The sequence below is a fragment of the Hyperolius riggenbachi genome, chromosome 3 (genome assembly GCF_040937935.1).
Source record: "Hyperolius riggenbachi isolate aHypRig1 chromosome 3, aHypRig1.pri, whole genome shotgun sequence".
NCBI lineage: Eukaryota > Metazoa > Chordata > Amphibia > Anura > Hyperoliidae > Hyperolius > Hyperolius riggenbachi.
In genome coordinates this window covers 476,838,674-476,863,900 of record NC_090648.1, presented here as the reverse complement: position 1 = coordinate 476,863,900, position 25,227 = coordinate 476,838,674, and positions in this window count along the sequence as shown.

The following is a 25,227-nucleotide window of genomic DNA, read 5'->3' as shown; positions in this document are numbered from 1 at the left end:
TCATGAAACTAGAGTGAGGTGTAGAAACAGGAAGATCAAAACACAATGTTTGCGCATCTAAATCACCATTCAATTGTGAAATTGGAAAATTCAGATGCCGGGGTTCTGAGGTTTCTGGACAGGATTGCTGGAACTCAGAAACTGATGTAGTGCATCTATTGGCATCTGCTGGATCAGACAGGAGTTGAACTTTATTAACACAGGTAATTTCTGCAGAAGTGTTTGCAGAGACAGGCAAGATTTTTCTGGTGTCTGTTTCACTGAACAAAGACTCATGAGTACTGGCTAGGCTGGACTCAGAAGTCAGCAGGACCTCTGGGTCCTCTGCTGAGAAATTTGTGCAGGGCAAGATTAAGGAAGTATCAGTAATTTCTGTCTTACTGGGAAGTAACACTGAGTTAACCATGGTACAGGGTGGAATTACAGGAACTTCAATTTCACACAAAAGGAGCTCTGAATCACTCGCTGAATCAGCCAAAGGTGCTGAAGCAGGCGAGTCCTCAGGAACTGAGGAAGTGGAACAATCTCCACTTGACAGTGTGTCTTCCCTGGTATCAACTGATTGAATCGCATAAAAATCGTCCAAAATCATTCTCCACACATCGATCAATGGAGCCACAAAGTCATACCCACACACACCAGTTTTTATTAGGTTATAGGCAGACTTAATGCATGCATTCAATACTAATTCACTTTTTGCACTGTAAAACTGACAAAATGAACTTGCATCTTTCTTCCATTCATAGACCAGGGCTTCCATCTCTCCTTTCTCAAATGGAGGATCCCATGCATATTTAACAGCTGAGCATTCCGGCTGATCATAGTTTGCAAATGTGTTAGTGGCAGAAACATACATTGGGTTATTTAGCAGGTGATTGGCCGATTTCTTATTCCTAAGGATCTCCAGTACCTGTAGCAAGTGTTGAACTGTAGTGTATGCAAATTTCCCTTGCTGCACGAATAAATTGATCTGTTCAATACTCTGTAATATATCTTCATAATCATATTCAGATAATTCATTTAAACAAGAACTTTTATTTTCCCTGGCTAGCAATGAAAGTTCATTAGTAGTTTCATAGGTCCATTTGACTCCCCTGAATGGTGACTGAACTTCATTATCTGCTACTGGCGGAGTCTCATTACAGATCTGATGCGCAGTCGCCAAGGGCAACGACTCCGCTGATTGTAACGCTTTTCTTTTGGAGCGTTTACGTTTGGCTTTAGACCCTACTGCCTTAGCAGAAGAAAAGTTATCAGAACAATTATCTGCTTGCTGATTATTTTTGTAGGCAGTAGAAGGAGCAGCTGATTGACAAGCTGCCAGGAGCTTATCAAAAGGGCTAGGCAAATCGGTTTTGCGCAGCCAGTTATGGATCACAAACGCTAGAAATTCCAGTGGTCTCTCTTTTAAATTGGTATGATCCAAGACATCGTAGGCCCACTGAAACAATCTTCCCTTAAATAAAACATAAACTAGCTGGGGGGCCCACGTTGAAACAGGAGTAGCCTGGAGCTCGGGATTGGCCAGGAACCTGGTACATTCAGAAAAAAACTCATTTTCTGTTTCAGAATTGAGTTTTTCAAATTTCTTAAAGGAACAGGAACCATAACAAACAGTGTAATTTTTGCTGGGAACCCCCCCCACAATGGGAATTGGTAATGGGGCTACCATAATGTTAAGCTTGGAGGTGTAATCTCCACAGTCAGCATACAACACATAAGCTGACGTGAAGGAGGTACACACACCAGCACAAGGGATCAGGATATCCCCAGTTTAGTGGAGGAGAGGACTGACTCCAATAGGAGATTGTGGTGCACAGAGCCGGTGCAGATCCGAACAGCCACAAACAACACTTTCGTAATAACGTCTCAGCGCAAAGTAGCGCTGAGCGCATAAACCAGGACTGAGGAGATAAAGTAGACAGAATGAACGCTTGCTAGCTAGCGGCTACTTAGCGACAGCAAGCGTCCAAAACCAGACAGACTGGAATGAGGCAGCCAATGCGTTGCGGCGATGGCGTGCCTCACAACGACAGGACAGGATAGTCAGAAAATAGCAGGATCGAGATAGATGAACGTAACACAGATAAATATACAATAAGTATGATTTCCTAGCGTATTACAATTACAGCTATCAATGAAACTATTCGTAACGTCTGACTAACATATGTATATATCGGCAATGAACCGATATATGACATAAGCAGGAACGCTGACTAGGACTGGAGTAATACAGGGAACAGGACTCAGAAGGATTCGCTATCTCTTCGCAGAGATGAACGCAATCCACAAACGGGACCAGGAACAGGATAACTAGCTCAGCGTGCTGGAACGCTGACTAACGGAACACAGGATATAAACAGTTCGTGTACGTATATATCAGCGACACTGATGTATCAACGTAACACGAATACAAGGAAAATAACAAAATGCGCAAGTATGCGTATATATTGGCGATGAACCAATATATGACACAAGACAAGCAAGTAACAACTTCTAGAACAAGAGCAGAACTAGGAGGACTCGCTGACCCCTTCGCAGGAGTCAGCGCAGTCCACACGGACCAGGAACGAGGTGGGGCACGAGCAGAGTAACAGATAGAATCTGAGACTATGGTAGCCCATGAGGCATTGCAGGAAGCAGTTCTTTATACTGAGGTCATCCAATGGGAGCAGACCTGCAGATTCCCACACAAGTGAATGGTAATTAATCACAGGCTGATAGCAGGAAAAGGCAGACAATGATATGCAGCCTGCAGGAAAGGGACCGCCCCTCCACTGCAGCAGACAATGTTTGTTTACACAAAAGCATATTAAACTGTCATTAACTTCAGAGCGACTGCAGATGGAATCAGCAACTAGTTTAAGTGCAAACCAAACTATGCAAGCAAATGCATGTAATGACATTAGAACTGCTTGGTTTGCAATACCACTGCAGCCAGCAGTAAACGCTGCAGAAGCGATCATAACACGCTGTTTGGGGGATCGCAGCACTGGATTGCCGGTACACCAGAGGATGGGGGAAGCCTTGTTAAGATCCAGAGGCTTCCTCCTCCCTAAGAAAGTATCCCACAAGGAGTTTTTTTTTATCTTACAGATCACTAATCACTAGGGGTGGTTGGAAAGGCCCATTTCCGATTCCATGATAATTCCAATTTCAGATTTTTCTTTTCCGATTTACAATTCTCTCTTTTTTTTTCCAATTTCTGAGTATTTTATTGGTATTTTTTTTTTGCATCAGAGAATGCAAAAAAATATGAAAAAAAAGAAAACCAGAAAGGCAGAAAACCACTGTTTTGATTGGACTAATTTAAAAAAAAATTTGCAGAAAAATTCCGATTGGTTCAGTACTTTCGAGTTCTGCGTTAGGGCTAAAATTACAGAGTTGCGGTAAAATGGATTTCCACAGGATTCTCATTAGTGCTCCTCGGATACCCCTTTTCAAAATCCGAATTGATCCGGATCCGGACACTCAAAAATCCGGGTCCGAATCGGATATCCGAATCTGAACTTTTTGGTATCCGAGTAAATTCAGATATCTGAAACCAATATCCGGCCGGATTCAGATATCCGGATAGAAAACCGGAAGTGGCCTGAAAATGGCTTAAAATGGTTCCAACAGTCTCTTCAAATGGCAAAAACCTCTCTCTCTCTCTCTCTCTCTCTCTCTCTCTCTCTCTCTCTCTCTCTCTCTCTCTCTCTCTCTCTCTCTCTCTCTCTCTCTTTCTCTCTCTCTCTCTCTCTCTCTCTCTCTCAGAGTGGCTCTGTTGTTCAGTATTGTTGTATTTGGAAGATCTAAAAATCTGTTGTTCCTCAGTGCCGCCATATGACATCATCTCGCGAGGAGCGAGTTGATGGGAGCTCGCACATAGTGTGCTCTCCCGTCACTGCGCAGAGAGAACTCCAGCGATCCGCCTGTCTGGGAAAGGCAGAGGACACTATGGGTACTGGAAAAGTTCACTGTGGGTGCTGGTGGAGGGACAGGCCACTACGGGTGCTGGGAGAGGAAGAGATCCCTATGGGGGGTTAGAGAGTTTGCTGTGGATGCTAAGGGAGGCAGGTGTCACTATTGGCGCTGACATAGGTCACTGTCGGTAGTGGGAAAGGGAGAGGTTACTATGGGTGCTGGAGAAGGTCACTGTGGGTGCTGCTGGGGGAGGGAGAGATCACTTTTGGTGCTGGAGAAGGTCACTGTGGGTGCTGGGGGAGGGAGAGGTCACTATGGGTGCTGGAGAGGGAGAGGTCACTATGGGTGCTGGACAAGGTCACTGTAGGTGCTGGGGAGGGATAGGTCACTATGGGTGCTGGAGAAGGTCACTGTGGGTGCTGGGGGAGGGAGAGATCACTTTTGGTGCTGGATAAGGTCACTGTGGGTAGTGGGGGAGGGAGAGGTTACTATGGGTGCTGGAGAAGGTCACTGTGGGTGCTGGGGAGGGAGAGATCACTTTTGGTGCTGGAGAAGGTCACTGTGGGTGCTGGGGAGGGAGAGATCACTATGGGTGCTGGAGATCACTGTGTGTGCTGGGGGTGGGACAGGTAACTAAGGGTGCTGGGTAAGGTCACTGTGGGAAATGGGGGAAGGGATAGATCTCAATGGATCCTGGGAGAGGTCACAGTGGATAATGGGGCTGGGGGGTGCTTGAAAAGGTAACTGTGGGTTCTGGGAGAGGCCATTGTGGATGCTGGGTGTGGAGCTTCTCACGGTCATGGGAGGAGCTTATCATGACTAGGGTGGAGCTTCTCATGGCCATAGGTGGAGCTTCACAGGTGGGGGCGGAGCTCACATTGCACATCTGAAGGGGCACTTCAATTACCAATTAATAAAGGGGGTGTCTGAGCACCCATAGCCCCCCTCTCTGCACATGCCTCCCCCCCACCCGCTGCAGCATCTGCTGAAGTATACCACTAAACCAAACCCCATTGTCACACGACTGATTTCTAACACTAACCAATTAACAAAATAGCAGAGGGCTTTTACAGATAGAACTGGATACTACATTATTATACAGGATGGCTGCCTCCAGTACAGTACTAAGGTAACGGCAACAGCAGTGGGGAGCTTTTAAAAAAAGGAAAAAAAATAACAATAAACTAGATGACTATAGTCTTGAGAATTCTGGAGCAAAGCAACAGTTTTTGCACAAACATCTCATTTTATATCTATATTGTATATGTAACATTTATAATGAATGTAAGAGCAAACATGGTCACTAAAACTAGCTAGGTTTCATTATTTCCCTCTAAATTTCCCTTGTCACGGGTAGCTGGACATCCGACCTCTCTCTGCAGTGAAGCAAGTGACATATTTATGTTAATTTCCTATTGTTTTGGGGACGGGAGCAAGACGCAGCCCCGCTAATGGATTCTGCTCTGACAGCCGCTAGCAACAGCTGACTTTGTCTTGGTAGCATAAATACGACACAGTCAGGTGAACTGATAAAGCCTCTTCCTCAATGTTTACAGTCTAGCAAGGCTGAGGGACCTTCCAGCGTGTTCCGCGAGCAGGCGGGGTCAGAGGTCAGATGTACCATTCCGCCTTTCTCGCCTCTTACATGTAGATTAACACAGTATATTGTGGTCTGAGCTTTTATGAAGACAGGAAGCCCAGGCCATTAACCTCATCAAGCCCACAAGCTACCCACACAGTAAAATAACATCTTCATTCAGATGTGCTGATTATCCCCATAATGCTCTGCACCAATTTGGTAGGGCTGGAAAATAAAATCAAACTACATTTTACAAATCAGGGGGAAAAAAAAGAAAGTTTAATCGCTGTGATGACAAGGCCATAATGAGGCAAAATAATCCTTTTGGTGGCGCAGCTGGTAAGTGGCAGAAGCAATAGGCCTCATGAGTGGGAATGGAAGGAGCTGTTCCTGTCAAATCACGTTATTTGGTCCGAAGCAGGTAATTTGGGCGCGGTCTAGCATTGGAAGTTTCGGTGCCACGATAGGCACCTATAGAAATGTCGGCATTGAGACGTAATTTGGGCGCTCTGAAAAATAACGCATGCTATTTTTTTGAAGTCATTAGAAATGTTTATCAAGCTTCAACACAGAAAGAAAAAAGGTATGACGATAAGGATACAAACAGGTCAGGAACTCTTCTAATAGTACGAATCACAGATGGGTACATAACATCAGGACATTACGCCCCCTCTGGCATAAAGGTAGGATACATCAGCTCCTAAGGCCCCTCAAATTATACTGAACAAGATTATGTCTAATGGAACCAGTGCCTATTTGGCCACATTAACTGGAACAACATATTGAGTAGGGGGTCTAGAGCTGTAAAACATAGATAACCAAAATACTCTCGATAGAACAAGCAGATGTGAATTGAACGTTCCATAATTATTAAGTCAGCATACCTAAAAATGTACGGTGGCGTAGTGGTTAGCTCTCTCGCCTTGCAGCGCTAGGTCCCTGGTTCGAATCCCAGCCAGGGCACTATATGCAAAGAGTTTGTATGTTCTCTCCGTGTCTGCGTGGGTTTCCTCCGGGCACTCCGGTTTCCTCCCACATTCCAAAAACATACGGATAAGTTAATTGGCTTCCCCTAAAATTGGCCCTAGACTACAGTACTTACAATACATAATATAGACATATGGCGATGGTAGGGATTAGATTGTGAGCTCCTTTGAGGGACAGTTAGCAACAAGACAATATATATATATACACTGTACAGCGCTGCCTAATATGTCAGCGCTATATAAATGCTAATTAATAATAATAAAAATAATATGTACCCAGAGCACCCAAAGAAAACAGAAGAGAGAACAGAAAGAGACAGAGAAGAGAAATAGACAAAAGAGAAGAAGAGAAAGAGCAAGAACATAGGGTAAAAAGACAGAAGGAAACAATAAGAAAAAAGAGACAGGAATGCGGAGTCTCCTGTGGGAAAAGTCCACTTGATAAAAATAATAATAATAAAAAAGGAAATGTATCTCAGAATACCGCAATCCACACTAAACATTAACTGACCATCTTTCCCAGAGTTCCCATCCACCGTCCCAAGATCGCCTTCCCTTCATCAGATTCTTCAAAAATTGCCCACATCAACCTACTATTTTGATGATTTTCATTTCTAATAATCAATCAGAAATGGAGGGCGACACATCTGTTTTCCAAAATTTAGGAATAGCAAGTCTAGCTGTTACTAAGATATGTCTTAACAGAGATTTCTTAAAGAGGAACTGTCGCGAAAATCTTAAAATTTGAAACATATGCAAATAAGAAGGGCATTTCTTCCAGAGTAAAATGAGCCATAAATTACTTTTTGCCTATATTGCTGTCGCTTACAGTAGGTAGTAGAAATCTGACATTACCAACAGGTTTTGGGTTAGTCCATCTCATCATGGTGGATTCTCAGCAAGGCCTTTATCTATATATATAAAATCGGATGTGTGTATGTATGTGTGTATGTGTGTGTATGTGCCGCGATCACTCGAAAACGGCTTGACAGATTTGAACGAAACTTGGTATACAGATCACTCACTACCTGGGATGATATGTTCTGGGGATCTCGTGTCCCCCCTGCACACATGGGCGGAGCTACAAACAGCAAATCAGATTTCACCCATTCAAGTCAATGGAAAAATGTAAAAGATTGCCATTCTTACAGTAATCAACCCAGAGTCCCCACACTTGGCACAGTTGGTCACTTGGTGACAGAGGTTACGAATCCAGGAAAAGTGGGAGGAGCATAAAACAGCCAATCAAATTTCAGCCATTCATTTTAAATGGGAAAATGTAAACTGCAGCCATTCTTAGAATGTTAATCGCAGGGTTCTCAAACTTGCCACAGTTGGTCACTGGGTGAATGCGATTAAGATTCAATAAAGTGGGTGGAGCCTACAACAGCCAATCAAAATTCACCTATTGATTTTCAAGGGGAATATTTAAACTGTTGCCATTCTTACACTGTTAATGGCAGAGGCTTTAAACTTGCTACAGTTGGTCATTGGGTGACTGGGGTCCAAATTCACTAAGGGGGCGGGGCCACCTACAGCCAATCAGATTTCCTTGGTGGATAAACTGCTTCCATTCACACATTTTTGATGCCAGGAACCTGAAAGCTCACAAACTTGGTCACTGGGTGACTGTGTGTCAAGGTTACAAAAAGTGGGCAGAGCTAAAAGCAAATTTCACTGGAAAATATAAACTGCAGCCATTCTTACACTGTTAATGACAGGGCTCTCAAACTTTGCACTGTTGGTCACTGGGTGAATGAGATTAAGATTTTGGAAGGTGGGTGGAGCCTACAAAAGCCAATAAAAATTCACCTTTTGATTTTCTTATACTGTTAATAGCAAATGCCTCAAACCTGATACAGTCAGTCATTGGGTGATTAGGGTTCAAATTCAGAAAGGGGGTGGAGCCACAAGCAGCCATATTTGTTTATTTTTCAATGGGAATATACAAAGTATTGATACCAAGGACCCCAAAAGCTGATAAACTTGATAACTGAGTGACTGTATGTCAAGGTTAGAAAAAGTGGCCGGTGACAACAACTACATTTTTAACATGGCAGGGTTCCCAAACTTTACACAATTGGCCACTGGGTGACTGGGATGAATATTCAGAAATGTGGGTGGAGCATACAACAGCCAATCAAAATTGACCTATTGATTTTCAAGGGGAATATTTACATTGCTACCATTCTTACACTGTTAATGGCAGAGGCCTCAAACCCGATACAGTCAGTTATTGGGTGACTGGGGTCCAAATTCACTAAAAGGGTGGAGCCACAAACAGCCAATCAGATTTGTTAGATTGATTTCAGCCGTTCGCTTATTGGCAGATTTCTCAAAAGTGAAACAGTTGGCCACTGGGTGACTGGGACTAATATTCAGGAAAGTGGGTGGAGCCTACAGCAGCCAATCAAAATTTACCTTTTGATTTTCAAGAGGAATATTTACATTGCTGCCATTCATACACTCTTAATGGCAGAGGCCTCAAATCTGGTACAGTCAGTCACTGGGAGACTGGGGTTTAAATTCTGAAGGGAGCGGGCCAAAAACAGCCAATCAGATTTGTTTAATTTCAATGGTAAAATGCAACTTATTTATGTCAAGGACCCCAAAGCTCATAAACTTGGTCATTGAGTGACTGTATGTTAAGGTTAGAAATAGTGGGCGGAGCCAAAAACAACTAACTTTTTACATTGGAAAATATAAACTGCAGCTTTTCTTACACTGTTAATGGCAGGGTTCTCAAACTTCCCACAGTTGATCACTGGGTGACTGGGATTAATATTCAAAAAAGTAGGTGGAGCCTACAAGAGCCAATCAAAATTCACCTACTGATTTTCAAGGGGAATATTGAGACTGCAGCCATTCTTACACTGTTAATGGCACAGGCCTCAAACCTGCTACAGTCGGTTGTTAAATGTCTGAGGTTCAAATTCAGTAAAGGGGCGGAGCCAAACAAAGCCAATCAAATTTTTTGCTGCATAAACTGCTTCCATTAGCAGAATTTTGATGCCAGGAACCCAAAAGCTCACAAACTTGATCACTGAGTGACTGTGTGTCAAGGTTACAAAAACTGGGTGGAGTCAAAAACAGATTTTTCTGGGAAATTGTAAACTGCAGCCTTTCTTCACTGTTAATCGCAGGGTTCTCAAACTTTGCACAGCTGGTTACTGGGTGACTGGGATTAATATTCAGAAAAGTGGGTGGAGCCTAAAAATGCCAATCAAAAATCACATTTCGCTTTTCAAGGAGAATATTAAAATTGCTACCATTCTTGCACTGTTAATGGCACAACCCTCAAACCTGGTACAGTTGGTCATTGGGTCACTGGGGTTCAAATTCAGAAAAGGAGACAGAGCCACAAACAGTCAATCAGATTTGTTTCATTTCATGGGAAAGTACAAATTATCGATGCCAAGGACCCCAAAGCTCACAAAATTGGTCATTGAGTGACTGTGTGTCCAGGTTACAAAAAGTGGGCGGAAGCAAAACCAAATTTCACTGGGAAAATATAAACTGCAGCCATTCTTACACTGTTAATGGCAGGGTTCTCAAACTTTGCCCAGATAATAATAATTGCAGTATGTGTATAGCGCCTTTCTCCTGTCGGACTCAAAGCGCTTGCGAGGCAGCCACTAGAGCGCACTCAGTAGGCAGTAGCAGTGTTAAGGAGACTTGCCCAAGAAACTCCTTACTGAAATAGGTGCCATTTTTACACTGCTAATAGCAGATGCTTCAAACCTGCTACAGTTGATCATTGGGTGACTGGAGTTCAAATGCTGGGGAGGGGCGCAGCCACAAACAGCCAATCTGATTTGTTTCATTTCATGGGAATATACAAATTATTGATGCCAAGGACCCCAAAGCTCACAAACTTGGTCATTGAGTGTTTGTGCGTTAGGGTTAGAAAGTGGGCAGAGCCAACACCAGTCAAATACATACACAGGCAACGCTGGGTCATCAGTGGGTGGAGACAAATACAAATTTCCCTGGGAAAATGTAAACTGCAGCCATTCTTACACTGTTAATGGCAGGGTTCTCAAACGTTGCACAGTTGGTCACTGGGTGACTGAGATTAATATTCAGAAAAGTGGGTGCAGCCTACAAAAGTGAATCAAACTCCACCTATTGTTTTTCAAGTGGAATATTTAATTGCTGCTATTCTTGCACTGTTTATGGCACAGGCCTCAAACCTGGTACAGTTGGTCATTGGGGTTCAAATTCAGAAAAGGGGATGGAGCCACAAACAGCCAATCAGATTTTTTTATTTCAATGCAAATTATTGATACCAAAGACCGCAAAGCTCACAAACTTGGTCATTGAGTAATTGTGTGTTAGGGTTAGAAAAAATGGGCGGAGCCAACACCAGCCAAATACATACCCGGGCAACGCCGGGCAATCAGCTAGTTCTTTATAAAGACATTTTCTGAAAAAGATTTAAACAAAGATGCTGGCCAGCCTCTCTGCTCACCGTACACTTTTTTGGCAGTTGGACAGAGCAACTGCCATTCGCTAAGTGCTTTTAAAAATAAAGAAAACCATAAGAGAGTCCCCCATGAGAAGATGGGCTAGTCCAAAATCTGTTGGTAATGTCAGATTTCTACTACTTACTGTAAGTGACAGCAACATAGGTGAAAGGTAATTTATGGCTCATTTTACTCTGGAAGAAATGTACTTCTTATTTGTGTATGTTTATATGTACTATAAATTTTAAGATTTTCTCGACAGAGGTCCTTTAAATTAACGTATGCTATTTATGGTGAGTGCTTCACTTCAGGCAAAAAGGAAGCAACTGTATTGAAGTCTCTTAGCGCTGAGCACCTCCGTGATTGAGGCACCCATCGCTAAGAGACTTCAATACAGTTACTCCCTCTTTGACTGAAGAAGCGGGCTATTACCCACAAAACGCTTTGCAATGTGAAGTTTATGTCAATTAAGACGACATTGTTTTTCTCAAAACGGGTCTTAAAGAGCTGCTAAGGATATGGTGCGTTATAAATACACGTGTCCTTTAAGCCTGAGTTAGTTGTATAGTAAGTTCAGCTACGATTTTTGTTCTAGCATATCTGAAAATAAAACACAACTATCACCCTCCAAAAATCGATAGCAGTCATTAAGCGTTGGGGCTGCACTCCCCATAAGTGGTCAGCACAGCTGTCAGCTCGCACTGATTTTCTGTAAGTCTTACTGATTTGGAGTCAGCCTCAGTGCTTTTTTAGCATAACAAGTCTCATAAATGTCAGGGAAAACACAAGGAGTAAACAAAGTGTTTCTTCCTACATCAACACCACGGAAGTGGCTAAAACTGGATTTGCAGAACAGCTACATACTGTATACAGGAGAGGGAAGTAGATGGAGGGGCTGGAGGAGGGGGGCATTATTGGGAACACACTCAGATACGTATTCATAGTGACTGTGTTGGGTTTTATGTATACAATGTGAAACAAAGGCAGCACGGTGGCGTAGTGGTTAGTGCTCTCACCTTGCATCGCTGGGTCCCTGGTTCGAATCCCAGCCAGGTCAACATCTGCAAGATGTTTGTATGTTTTCCCCGTGTCTGCGTGGGTTTCCTCCGGACACTCTGGTTTCCTCCCACATCCCCAAAACATACAGATAAGTTAATTGCCTTCCCCCCGAAATTGGCCCTAGACCGCAATACCTATACTACACCATATAGACATATGACTATGGGAGGGACTAGATTGTGAGCTCCTCCGAGGGACAATTAGTGACAATACTATATACTCTGTACAGCGCTGCGGAAGATATTGGCGCTATATAAATACTAAATACTAATAACAAAGGATGGGCAAACCATTGTAAACTGTGTAGCATGAAGTAATTGATTGTGTTCTATGGCAAAATCCAAGGCCATGTTTATTGTTCTTACACCTCTAAGCAGTGGTGGGCCGAAATTTCGTATATGTGAAATTTCGCATCGAAATTCGCAATTACGCATCGTAATCGTAAAGCGAAATTTGAGAGAAAATCGTAAATAATTTTGTATATAATAGTAGTATTTCTACTCTACACTACTCTAATCCAGTGCCACTTGCCTATGGAGTTCCACAGGGTTCTGTACTATCACCATTACTCTTTGCAGTCTACATGCTCCCACTGGGCAAAATAATCCAGAACTATGGTTTAGGATACCATTGTTATGCAGATGACACACAACTGTATCTGTCCTTCAAGCCTGGCACCCAAGACCCATCAGCATCCATAAATGCGTGTCTAGTGGATTTACAAAATTGGATGAACACCAGCTGGCTGAGGCTGAACTCTGACAAAACAGAGGTGTTGGTGGTAGGTGGTCCACACATGATGGATAAAGTTCAAAACGCTCACCACCTCAAACTAGCAATTGGGGGAGATACTGTACAGTATAAAGACTCTGTGCGAAACCTTGGGGTGATCCTGGATGGAAATCTAAAACTCAGACAGCAGGTATCAGCTGTCGTCAGTCTTCCTTCTTCCATCTAAGAAATATAGCGAAAATCAAACACCTTATCCCAGCTGAAGACCTACCTGCCCTGGTTCACGCATTTGTATCCTCCCGCCTAGACTACTGCAACGCCCTGTTAATCGGATCTACAGATAAGGTTCTGCGCCCCTTACAGCTAGTACAGAATGCTGCAGCCAGACTCCTAGCCAATGCCCCCCGCAGCTCACACATCACCCCAGTACTGCAAACTCTTCACTGGTTGCCAGTAAAATGGAGAATCAATTTTAAGATCTGCCTGCTGACATTCAAGGCTCTACACCACATGGGACCCAAATACATAGCGGATCTATTGGAACTTTATGCCCCTCCACGCACCCTCCGCTCTGCCAACAAGATGAAGCTGTTTATTCCCAGGATACACTTAACATTTGGTGCTCGGGCCTTTTCCTATGCAGCCCCTACTCTATGGAACTCACTTCCACAATCAGTACGAGAGGCTCCTTCTCTGGACAGCTTTAAAAAAAGGCTAAAAACTCACCTCTTTTCCCTAGCCTTTGAGACTGCATAATGCAGGGTCGCAGCGCTTTGAGTCCCCAGGGAGAAAAGCGCTATATAAATATTATTGTTATTGTTATTGTTGTTATTTCAAAATTTTGCATAATTTTTCGTATAACTTCCATGAAATTTTGCGTAATTTTTTCCATGATTTTCGTGAAGTTTTGCATAATTTTGTGCCGACTTTAGAGGTTAGTAGCAAAGTCCCCATACATGCTATTGCTACCAAAATTGCTACATATGTTAAACAGAATAGTGGGTATAAGTAACAAAATTGTAGTTTTTGAGAAACTTGTTTTTAAAAACCATTTTTTACTTGTATTTTTAAAATCGAGTTTCTCAAAAATTATAAGGTCTTTTTGCAAAATTATTTTTTTAACTATCCACGATTCTCCTTAACATATGTTAAAGAGGAACTTCAGCCTAAACAAACATACTGTCATTATGTTACATTAGTTATGTTAATTCAAATAGATAGGTAATATAATCTCTTACCGACACTGTTTTAAAAGAACAGGCAAATGTTTGATTTCATGAGGGCAGCCATCTTTTTGGTTGAAAGGAGGTGACAGGGAGCATGAGACGCAGTTCCAATTGTCCTGTGTGCTGATCACCCCTCCCAGTTGCTAGGCAACATGAATAATAACATAGGAAATCCCATCATGCTTTGCACAGCATCAGGGGAAAAAAGCACGGGCAGTTTTCTTTGATGGGTGGAGCTTAGCTAAAAATGTAGCTAAAAATGATGCTTTGGTAAGAAAAACAAAGTTCTGATGCTGTGAAACTGTTAAAGAAACACCAAGCCTTTTCAGTTCTGCTGAGTAGATTTTTAGTCCGGAGGTTCACTTTAAGTTTGGGTGTCAATAGCATGTATGGAGGCTTTGCTATTCACTGCTGAAGTTGGCAAGAAATTATGCAAAATTTCGCGAAATTACGAATGACTACACAAAATCAATTGAATTTGCAAATCTTAACTACGTATAAGCGTAATTGTGAAAATGTGCGTGGAATTTAGCGAAATTGTAATTTGTTGATTACGATCATCACTACCCCTAAGCCAAGTATGTAATATTAGGTCTCCCTTTCCATGTGCAGCAGCCCCCCTCCCATTCCATGTACAGCCCCCTTTCCTGGTGTAACATTCATGTATGCAACCTCTCTTGTTTCAGCAACAGCTCCCTTGGGCATCAGCTTCCAATTGTCATGAGTTGCTCTCTATTTGTAGCCTTCGCTGTCATATGCAGCAACCCCTATTTTATGTCCAGGTGCCCCTTTAAAGAAAACCCAAGGTGGGGTTCTGGCAATGCTAGCTGCACACAGAGGCTGGGTCTGCCTATATAGCCCAGCCTCTGTTGCTATCCCAATCCCCCCTAAGCCCCCCTGTGCTCTGCTGTCCCCCATAAATCACAGCCGCGCTGTCGACACCCAGCGCGTCGCAGCGGGCTGTGTTTACCTCTATAATGTCAGTCTGCTGCTCCCTCCGCCTCCTGCATAGCTCCGGTCCCCGCCCACGTCCCTTCCCTTCTCGCTGATTGGAGGGAAGGGACGCAGGCGCCGGGTGGGGACCGGAGCTATGCAGGAGGCGGAGAGAGCAGCAGACTGACAGTACAGATGTAAACACAGCCCGCACAGGGCGGCTGTGATTTATGGGGGATAACAGAGCGCAGGGGGAATTTAGGGGGGATCTGGATAGCAACAGATGCTGGGCTGTATAGGCAGACCCAGCCTCTGTGTGTAGATAGCATTGTCAGAACCCCACCTCGGGTTCTCTTTAAGCTGCAGCCGCCCAAGGCCCGGACCTTTGTGGCCTTTCTAGAAATCTGTCCCTTGCAAAATCTAAAAACAACAATAATAAAAAAAACACAACTGTCTCAAGATGAAAGTCAACTTTTGTTTAAAAAAATATTTACATCTTTATCATTACCATTACCATTAAAGATGTCATCATTTTGAGCAACAACAGTTAAGTGAGTATGTTTCTAAAGCTATCAGTTGCTATATGCAGATTTGGCATTGGACTTCAGTCCTTCTGGCAGATGCTTGTATTGGAAGAAGTCCAGTCCAGGACAGCAGTGGTTAAAGGGAAGCAGCAGTGAAAGGGATAGGGATTAGGAAAGCTGACATATTTATTTCCTTTTAAACAATACCAGTTGCCCGGCTATCTTGCTGATCTGCTGCCTCTAATAGTTTTATCCATAGACTCTGAACAAGAATGTCAATTGGGTATTTCTGACAAAAATCTGACAAGCTTAGTCACATGCTCATTGCAGGCAACTGGTTTTGTTTAAAAGGAAATAAATATGGCAGCCTCCATATCCCTTCTCGCTTCAGGATCCGTTTAATTTACCTTTTATCATCTCAGTCCTACAGCATTTAATTTGCATTGTGGTAATAATGAATGACCCCAGGGGTGCAGTTTGGCCCAGGTGATCCAGGCGGCTGCTTGGAGCCTTACCCACAGCAACAAAAAGAAAAAGACTGGGTCTCAACCTGAATAAATGCAATTATAGCACCATTTTATTGCATAGTGTTGTTTTGTCACTATGGTGCAATAATATAGTACTATAATTGCATTTATCCAGGTGGAGACCCAGTCTTTTTCTTCTTGTTGCTGTGGACTTTTGCACCTTGTAGGATCCGGGTGTGGACTGGTTGACTCCCTGGCTTAATATATAACCGCAGTTGAGCTTCTGGGACTGTTCTTTTTCTTTTGGGGCCTCACCCACAGCAGCGGCAGATTTGCAGCAGCCTCCCTTCAATGTCCTGCCGCCCCTTAGCCAGCTGTCGCCCAAGGCCCGGGCCTGAGTATTGTTGGACATCCCTGCTCCTCACTGCTGTATAAGGAAGAGGCATTACTCATGGCAAGACACTCTCCATACTGACAGCTCTTGTTTTCACTTCCTGACAAATTGCAGATAATGCAGAGAAGGGAATTTGATGCTAACTTAATGTTTTTGAGCCTGAAACAGATTGTCACAATTTATTAACACATGGGGTCTGCCCACCTTAATGGGGGGAAAAAAGCCAGGTTTCCAAGTTGGCTTCCTTTTTCCAGGAAATTAGAAGCATTGCATAAGAAACGTTTGATTTTTTTTTTTTTTTTTGCAGGGAATCTGCTCTCTGGATATTTGCATATATACATATGTAAACACGCTAGCTGGAAGCAACCATATTGGGAATAATGTCTGACGAATGCCAAGTTGAATTGTGCTCCCCATACGAAACATGTAAGCGTAAATCTTCCTTCCTGTCAGACTCTGGCAAATGTTTGGCATGTTTGCAAATGTTAGAGGGTGGGGGTGGGGGGGGGGGGTGGGGGGTTAAAGGGCTCCAGAAACATGAAGAATATGTAAACTACCATTTTTAGGATGCTGATCTTTTGAATATTTTTGGAATCAGGCATCTGAATCAAGCCTGCATCTGCTGAGGTCAATGGCCTCAATTCACTAAGCTTCACTCCTGTCTTTAATAACTCTTCTGAGCTGTTTTACAGTTATCACGATTATATCACAATGGTGATAACTGTAAAACAACTCAGAAGAGTTATTAAAGACAGGAGTTAAGCTTAGTGAATTGAGGTCAAAGTGTGTCATGTTCACTCTAGTTCTGAGTCAGACTGAGACCCTAATTCAATTCACTTTTTCTCCTAAGTGTTCTCTTAGTAGATAATTTTTTATCTTCTATTTAACCACTTGATGACCCTGCGCTTAACCCCCCCTAGTAGTGACCAGGCTATTTTCCACAATACAGGGCTGTGCAGCTTGGTCAGGTTGGTGCACAGCCCTGCAACTTAGCACACAACTGGCTCTGACCTCCTTTTAGTGTCCTTGAAGGGGCACTATGGCGAAACATTTTATAATTTAAAATATGTGCAAACGTATACAAATAAGAAGTGTGTTTCTCCCAGAGTAAAATTAGCCATAAATTACTTTTCTCCTATGTTGCTGTCACTTACAGTAGGTAGCAGAAATCTGACCAAAGCGACAAGTTTTGGACTAGTCCATCTCTCTTTATAGGGGATTCTCAGGGATTTATTTATTTTCAAAATGCACATAGTGAATGTCAGTTGCTCTGTCCAACTGCCAAAAGACAGTGTAGCGAGCAGAGAAGCTGGCCAGCATCATTGTTTAAATCCTTTTTAGGGAATAACCTTAAAAATAATAAAAGCCTGGTCCAAAACCTGTCACTTCTGTCAGATTTGCACTACCTACTGTAAGTGACAGCAGCATAGGAAAAAAGTAATGTGTGGCTCATTTTACTCTGGAAGAAACATACTTCTTATTTGTATATGTTTGCAAATATTTTACATTTTACAATTTTTCACCATAGGGCCCCTTTAACAACTTAAGCCTATCTGGACGAATATGTTCGTCCAGATAGGCTGTGCACGTTCCAGAGTGCGGTGCGCGTGATCACGCGTGCTCCCGCCGCCCGCCATTAGCACCCCGAACAGTGAATGGGAATATACTTCCCATTCACCGATCTATGTTCCCCGCAAAAAAAACTACGCTCTCTCATCAGAGACCGCGGTATTTCTGCAAAAAAAAAGTTCCCCGTCTTCATTCTTGTTCCTGGAAGCGTCATCGTACTCTTCCAGGACTTTTTTGACTGTGGCCATCTTGTGGCCAAATAGCAAACTACACCCACATATATTTTTTAATAAATAAATACATTAAATTACAGTTAAAAATTAGCTGTTTACTTCCCTACACCAACAATTACCAAAATAAAATTAATTATTAGTTATTGGCAAATAAATGGGAGGTGAAAGATGCTTAGAGGCAAAAGATTTACAACCCTGTGGGCTTAAGTGGTTAATAGGACACTCTGTCTGAGGCCTGCTGCTGCTGCGATCTTTGTTTTGGGGGTTTTTTTGGTAACAAAACGGAGGCTGTTCCCTCCCTCCTTCCTCTCTCTCCTTCCCCCCCCCCCCCCCCCGTGCCAGCCTAATCACCATAGGATGGCGATCGGCCAAGGCATTAGACAGCCGATTGTCCCTCGTACAGCGCTGCATGAGATAGCAGCGCTGTACAATTGTAAACAGAGGGGAATTCTTTCCCTTGTCGACTCTTAACAGTCTGCTAGCCGCGATCACGGCCAGCAGGCTGATCATGGAGCTAAGCTCCATGTACCGGCAGGGAATGATCGCGCATGCGTGCAAGCGTTCCCTGGTAAACTGCAGCTCCAGGACTTGACGCCAATCATTGTTAGGCAGTCCTGGGATTGTTACGTAGTTAAACTAGCTTTTCGGCACTCTGAAATAGAAAAAGTACCATAAAATATATATAATAATAAAATTATTCTTGCTTGCTGGTAGCTTAACTACTTGCCGATTGCTCCACCTCAATTGGCATGAGCAGTGCGGCAGCCCCAGGAGCGCTCCACGGCGATTGGCATGAATGGCTGTCTATGGGGCTAGCAAGAGATTGCGTGCACGCAGCACACGCATCACCTGCTTGGGGGGCGGAGCTCCGCCCTGCCTTCAGTCTCTGAGCGGCAATTGCTGCTCGGGAGACTCTTAGATGACACAACCGCCGTCGAATTACTTTGTACACAGCGCTGCGATCTGCGGCAGCGCTGTACTGGGGACAGCCGTGTGACACGGCTGTCCCCCTGGGACACAGGGAAGTGATCCGCTGTGATAGGCTGAAGCCTATCACAGCCGATCGCAGTGATTGGCTGGCCAGGGGAGGGAGGGAGGGAGGGATAGAGAAGAAATTAAAAAAAAGTAAATTTTATTACAAATTTCATTAAATAAATATTTACAAATAAAAAAAACACCTGGGGGCAATCAGACCACACCAACAGAGAGCTCTGTTGGTGGGGAGAAAAGGGGGGGGGGGGTAGAATCACTCATGTGCTGAGTTGTTCGGCCCTGCAGCTTGGCCTTAAAGCTGCAGGGGCCATTTTAGCAATAAATGTCCTGGTCACTAGGGGGGGGGGGGGGGGGGGGGGGGGGGGTTTAACACCGCAGTCCTCAAGTGGTTAAAAGGCATTTTATAGATTTGCAACTAACTTTTTTCTTTTTAGTTTTCTCCAAGTTGATATTTTAACAACTATCAATAAAATGCCCTTTTAAATTTACTTTAAATTTACTTGCCACATCTTTAGTGCTGGCAAGGAGCATCACTGCGGAATGTTTGTTTTCTGTGTGTTCTGAAGCCAGTTAGAATAATTCCTGCTCTCCCAGAATGCACTGCCACTGGGAGAAGAATTCTGTACATTGTAACAGCCTAGTCTGTGACATCACTGGGAGGGTGGGGCTACATATTAATATTTAGCAATACATTGATAAAGGAAGTGGTTCTGATGCTGAAAACAGGATAATGCGTGAAAAGTGGTATCCTTAATAATTTACTACATATTACTTTATGTAATGTCACTACAGTGCCTCTTTAAAGTGTACCGAAAGGGGAAAAAGTGCCCCTAGGGGGTAGTTACCTTGGGAAGGGGAAGCCTCTGGATCCTAAAGAGGATTCCTTCATCCTCCTCATCAGAGGGAATCCAGTGCTGGGAGCCCTGAAGATTTGCTTGTCTCCGGTTGACAGGAGCCTCATGCAGGTGCAGTTGTGGCTTTCTAATAGGCTCTGGCGGTAATACCTGAGCCTGATCGGGTCCACTCTACTGCATAGGCACAGACAGTTTGCGGCTGCGCAGTAGAGCTGACCTGATCGGGCTTCGCTATTTCTGCCGGAGCCCAAACAGAAAGCAACCTGCGCGCACCAACTAATGTAAATATTATCGGCGCTGTCGCTGCCGGAACTGGGGGTGCCAGTGCCGGAAACCCGGAATGAGCTGACCGTGGAGGACGGGGAAAGCCTCATTAGGGCTCTTTCACATCAGGGCAGATTTTCTGCGTCTCAACGCAAAGGGTAAAGTTTGCGTTACCCAAGGTAAAATGAAAGTCCATAGACTTTCATTTTAGCTTTCACATATAACGCTGCATTTTTCGCAGTTTTTTGGCCGACGCTAGCTTTATGCGTTACAATGTTAGTCAATGTAAAACGCACGCTATGCGCGTTTTTAAAACGTCAACACAGGCAATCAGTCCCAGAATGCAATAGAGGAACAATGTAAAAAGTTGAAAACTAAAAAAGAAAAAAAAATTACCTGCGTTTTCCTATGTGCTGTAACGCATTGAAAACACACTTACTGCAGTGCAACGCATATCAAAACGCATTAAAACGCACACAACAAAACGTATGCGTTGAGCGTTCTCCAATGCCAGCTCTGATGTGAAAGAGCCCTCAGGATCCAGAGGCTTTTTTTTTTTCATCATTCATTAAAGTGGAATGAAACCCCGCATTTCTTCTTTGCTCTAAAAAATTATTTACAGCATATTATATACAACCAACATTTTGTTTTACTAGAACAGCATTTAAAGGACTTGAAAGTTCAGTGCAGAGAAATCTGGATGAATCCAAAGTGGAGATAATGTTACCTTGTGTTTACTTAATTGTATCAAGTGAGGAATGTGACACATTCTCTGACTGTGCAGAAGCTCCTGGACACAGAGAGACACTGAAAGCATTTCTGCCTTCAATACATAATGAATAAAACCAGTTATGAATAAAATGCAAAGTCAGATCTCAAAGCAAAAAACTGTACTTTTGGGAACCTATAATTTCTAAATGAATAATAATACTTATGCACAAATGCAAATATGATAACCGTATGGCATATAAAAAGTAGGAAAACATGTTTTTATTGAATATTATGTCAGGGTTTTATACCGCTTTCAGTCACAGGTGTCCTTTAACTATTTGGGCATCGTGGTGGCATAGTGGACAGCAAGCTCACATTGCCACACTGGGTCCCCGATTCAAATACCAGCCAGGGCATGTTCTCTCCGTTTCTGCCTGGGTTTCCTCCGGGAAGCTGTTTCCTCCCACATCTCAAAAACATACAGGTAGGTTAATAGGGTTCCCCCTAAATTGACTGTGACTACTATACATGCACTACACAATACATACGATACATATGACTAAGGGAGGGATTAGAATGCGAGCTCCTCTGAGGGACAGTTAAAGAGGAACTCCATCCTAAACAAACATACTGTCATTAAGTTACATTAGTTATGTTAATTAAAATAGATAGGTAATATAATCTCTTACCCACCCTGTTTTAAAAGAACAGGCAAATGTTTGATTTCATGAGGGCAGCCATCTTTTTGGTTGAAAGGAGGTGACAGGGAGCATGAGACACAGTTCCAACTGTCCTGTGTCTTTTTTTTTTCTTTGATGGGTGGAGCTTAGTAAAAAATGCAGCTAAAAATGATGCTTTGGTAAGAAAAACAAAGTTCTGATGTTGTGAAACTGTTAAAGAAACACCAAGCCTTTTCAGTTCTGCTGAGTAGATTTTTAGTCCGGAGGTTCGCTTTAAGTGTACAGCACTGTGGAATAGGTCAGTGCTTTATAAATATTAAATGATCATACTAATACCTATTTTCAGATTTTGTTGATCTGCACTCCGTTCCAATTACTTATTTTTCATTTTCAAAACATTTTAATGTGGTATAAACACAGATGACTGTTAATATAATACTGAATACAGTAAACAGATATGTCTGTGTTGGAAAGAGCCTCATACGATATGCATGGCGTTTCTTTTCAGATGAACGCAGTGCCACATCTGCACAGGAATACACACAGATGAATTTACGGCAATCGTAAAAAATCCTGAAGCACTTTGGCAATCCGCAGTTACAATCCACAATGGGTTAACGGCAGAGCTGCAGGTGCCATAGCATAAGGACAGCATTAAAATTTGTGTAGCTTGTATAATGCCTATAAAAGTCATAAAGTTTTGTATTTTATTACGTGTGGTTTTATATCCTACATGTCAGATTAAAGGATTTTTTTGCTTTTTATCCTGTTGAATGCATAGAGAAGGATGGAGTCTGTTCTTCAACCCAAGTGATATCATTCCTGCGCTGCAACCACAGCCTAAAGGTGTCAGAATACATTGGAGTGTAATGAACGTACCTCTGGCTAAGCTATGGCCTTTGCCCACTCGGTTTAATAGCCCCTTGTTTGCTTTCTCCACTTGCAGGTGTCGACCAAGACTTTCAGTGCAGCAGTGTTGCCATCTACTGTCCAATGCTGGCAGATCTTATTTTTAGTAACTGATGAGCTGATTTGAATTAAAGGAGAGATACAGTCAGGATAAAAAGCAGTTTATGTTTAGGGCTGGTTTCTAGAACAGAGAGCAACATTGATCCTCCTGATAACCGAGATACTTATTTTCAAGAAAAAAACTTGCCCCTTCTGACCATCAAATCACAATTATTGTTATTATTTATAATCAATTTAAATATAGAGATGGCCCGAACCTCCGATTTTACCGCAATAGACTTCAATTGGGGATGCAAACTTTGAAAACTAGAAACATTTATGCTGAACACAAAAGTGATGGAAAAGATGTTTCAAGGGGTCTAACACCTGGAGGGGGGCATGGATGAGTGGGATACATGCCAAAAGTCCCGGGGAAAAATCTGGATTTGACGCAAAGCAGCGTTTTATGGGCAGAAATCACATTGAATGCTAAATTGCAGGACTAAAGTGCTTTCAAACATCTTGCATATGTATACATCACATACACTAACCGAAGATAGGTACCAGGGAAAAGCATACAAAACACACTTGTCACTTGGACATGCCCTATGGGTACTGAGTCAGGTATGATACACCTGATGTATACTAGAAATAAATATTGGTTAAAAAGGCACCAACGTGTACTGGTGCTTTATGCAGTAACACTATCTATATAGACGTGGTAGTACTGTGCTGTGGGGGTCCTGGCTGATCCCCCTCCACTGAAACAGAAATGTCAGTGGGGTGTAGCTATCCCACGCCAATACTACAGTGTATACTGCCAAGGGTGGTATGGACCTAAGTGTGGTCGCAGGTGTGATATTATGAATCACCTCAGCAATCACCTCAAGGTGTAGGTCCTGTACACACCCCTTAAGGGAGGCTAAATTACAAAAGTGCTATGAAATGTGCATCGTGCTGTACATAAAGAACCCTAATGAGATCACATTTCACCTAAAACGGCTTCTTCAGAAGGTGCTATACATATATTACATGAGTGCTATACAAAGTACACATCACCACTAAATTAAAATAGCAAAATGCCCCCCATATCTGATAGCCCCTGTCAGAGCTGTCTGAGCCATGTTTGGCTGCCATATTTATACTAAAGAGGGAGGAAGAGGTGGTCATTTTACCATCAGGCCACACCCACCTTTGTCGCATGTCCCCACATCAAATATATGCCAATGTATCAGGTCTAGACTGCGGGGAACTATCTCCCCAAGTCCACTTACTTGTAGTACACTCATATAGCCGGCGGTCATTGCTTCATTAAGATACGCAAGCCCCTTCACCGTGGCAATGTAATGATCATGAAGGGGGATGGGCACATGTACATGCCTTTTGTTTTGTTGTTGCAGCTGCACTGCAGCCAGAAAAATTAGGCAGGCATGTACACGCACCAGAAAAATTAGTATAGCTGCTAGCAGCGGCCTTAAAAATTCAGGAATCCGCCTGGAGTCCTGGACCCTGTTAGTGGTGGTGGAGAAGGCAAGCGGCCTGCAGGCAGAGATGCTGTGTGTGGGGACTGACTTAGTCTTAGGGCGGGCAGTAGCCCTCCGGGATCCATGCCTCATTCATTTTGATAAAGTTGAGGTACTGAACACTTTTGTGACTTAGGCGACTTCTCTTCTCAGTGACAATGCCTCCAGCTGCGCTGAAGGTCCTTTCTGACAGGACGCTTGAGGCAGGGCAAGACAGAAGTTGGATGGCAAATTGGGACAGCTCTGGCCACAGGTCAAGCCTGCGCACCCAGTAGTTCAAGGGTTTATTGCTGCTCACAGTGTCTACATCCACACTTAAGGCCAGGTAGTCAGTCCAGGCATTGGTGGAGGGTGGATTCCGAAGGGCTACGGCGAGGCGTTGGACTAGAGAATGTCCGCATGTCCGACATCACCATGAGATCACTGGAGCATCCTGTCCTTGCCTGCGTGGACATGAGAGAAGGATTACTGGCAGTGGTACCTTTATTGCATTGTGCTGATACATCACCCTTAAACGCGTTGTAAAGCATAGTTGCCAGCTTGTTCTGCAAGTGCTGAATCCATTCTGCCTTTTGGTGATTTGGAAACATCTCGGCCACTTTGTGCCTATACCAAGGGTCTAGTAGCGTGGCCACCCAGGACAGCTCATTCCCCTTGAGTTTTTTTTATAGGGGGTCCCTCAACAGGCTGGACAGCATGAAAGATGCCATCTGCACAAAAATGGATCCAGGCGTACGATCCATCTCCTCTTGCTCTTCCTCAGTGACATCAGGTAAGTCCTCCTCCTCCCCCCAGCCACGAACAATACCACGGGAACCGATCAGAGATGCGCTGAGACTGCAAACGCACCTTGAACCCAAACAGAGGCTCTGCATATACACCAAAAGCAAAGCTGTTAAGTGGGAGCGGCTGACCAAAAATGAATTAAATTAGTACATAGCAAGGAAATGAACAGCCCTACTTAAAAACAGATGAGTGCCTACCTGCAAAAGAGTGCAAGCCCCACTTATGGGATAAAATACACACTGAGCATACACATGATCTGTCTACCACTGGAGGATGTTGGTTTCCTGTAACAGCTTGCATGCAACTTGTTAAGTACTCGTCCCTCCCACTGCGAAGAAGTCAATCCTCCATGGGAGGGGACCTAACACTAACTAAATCCTACCTATGCATATGC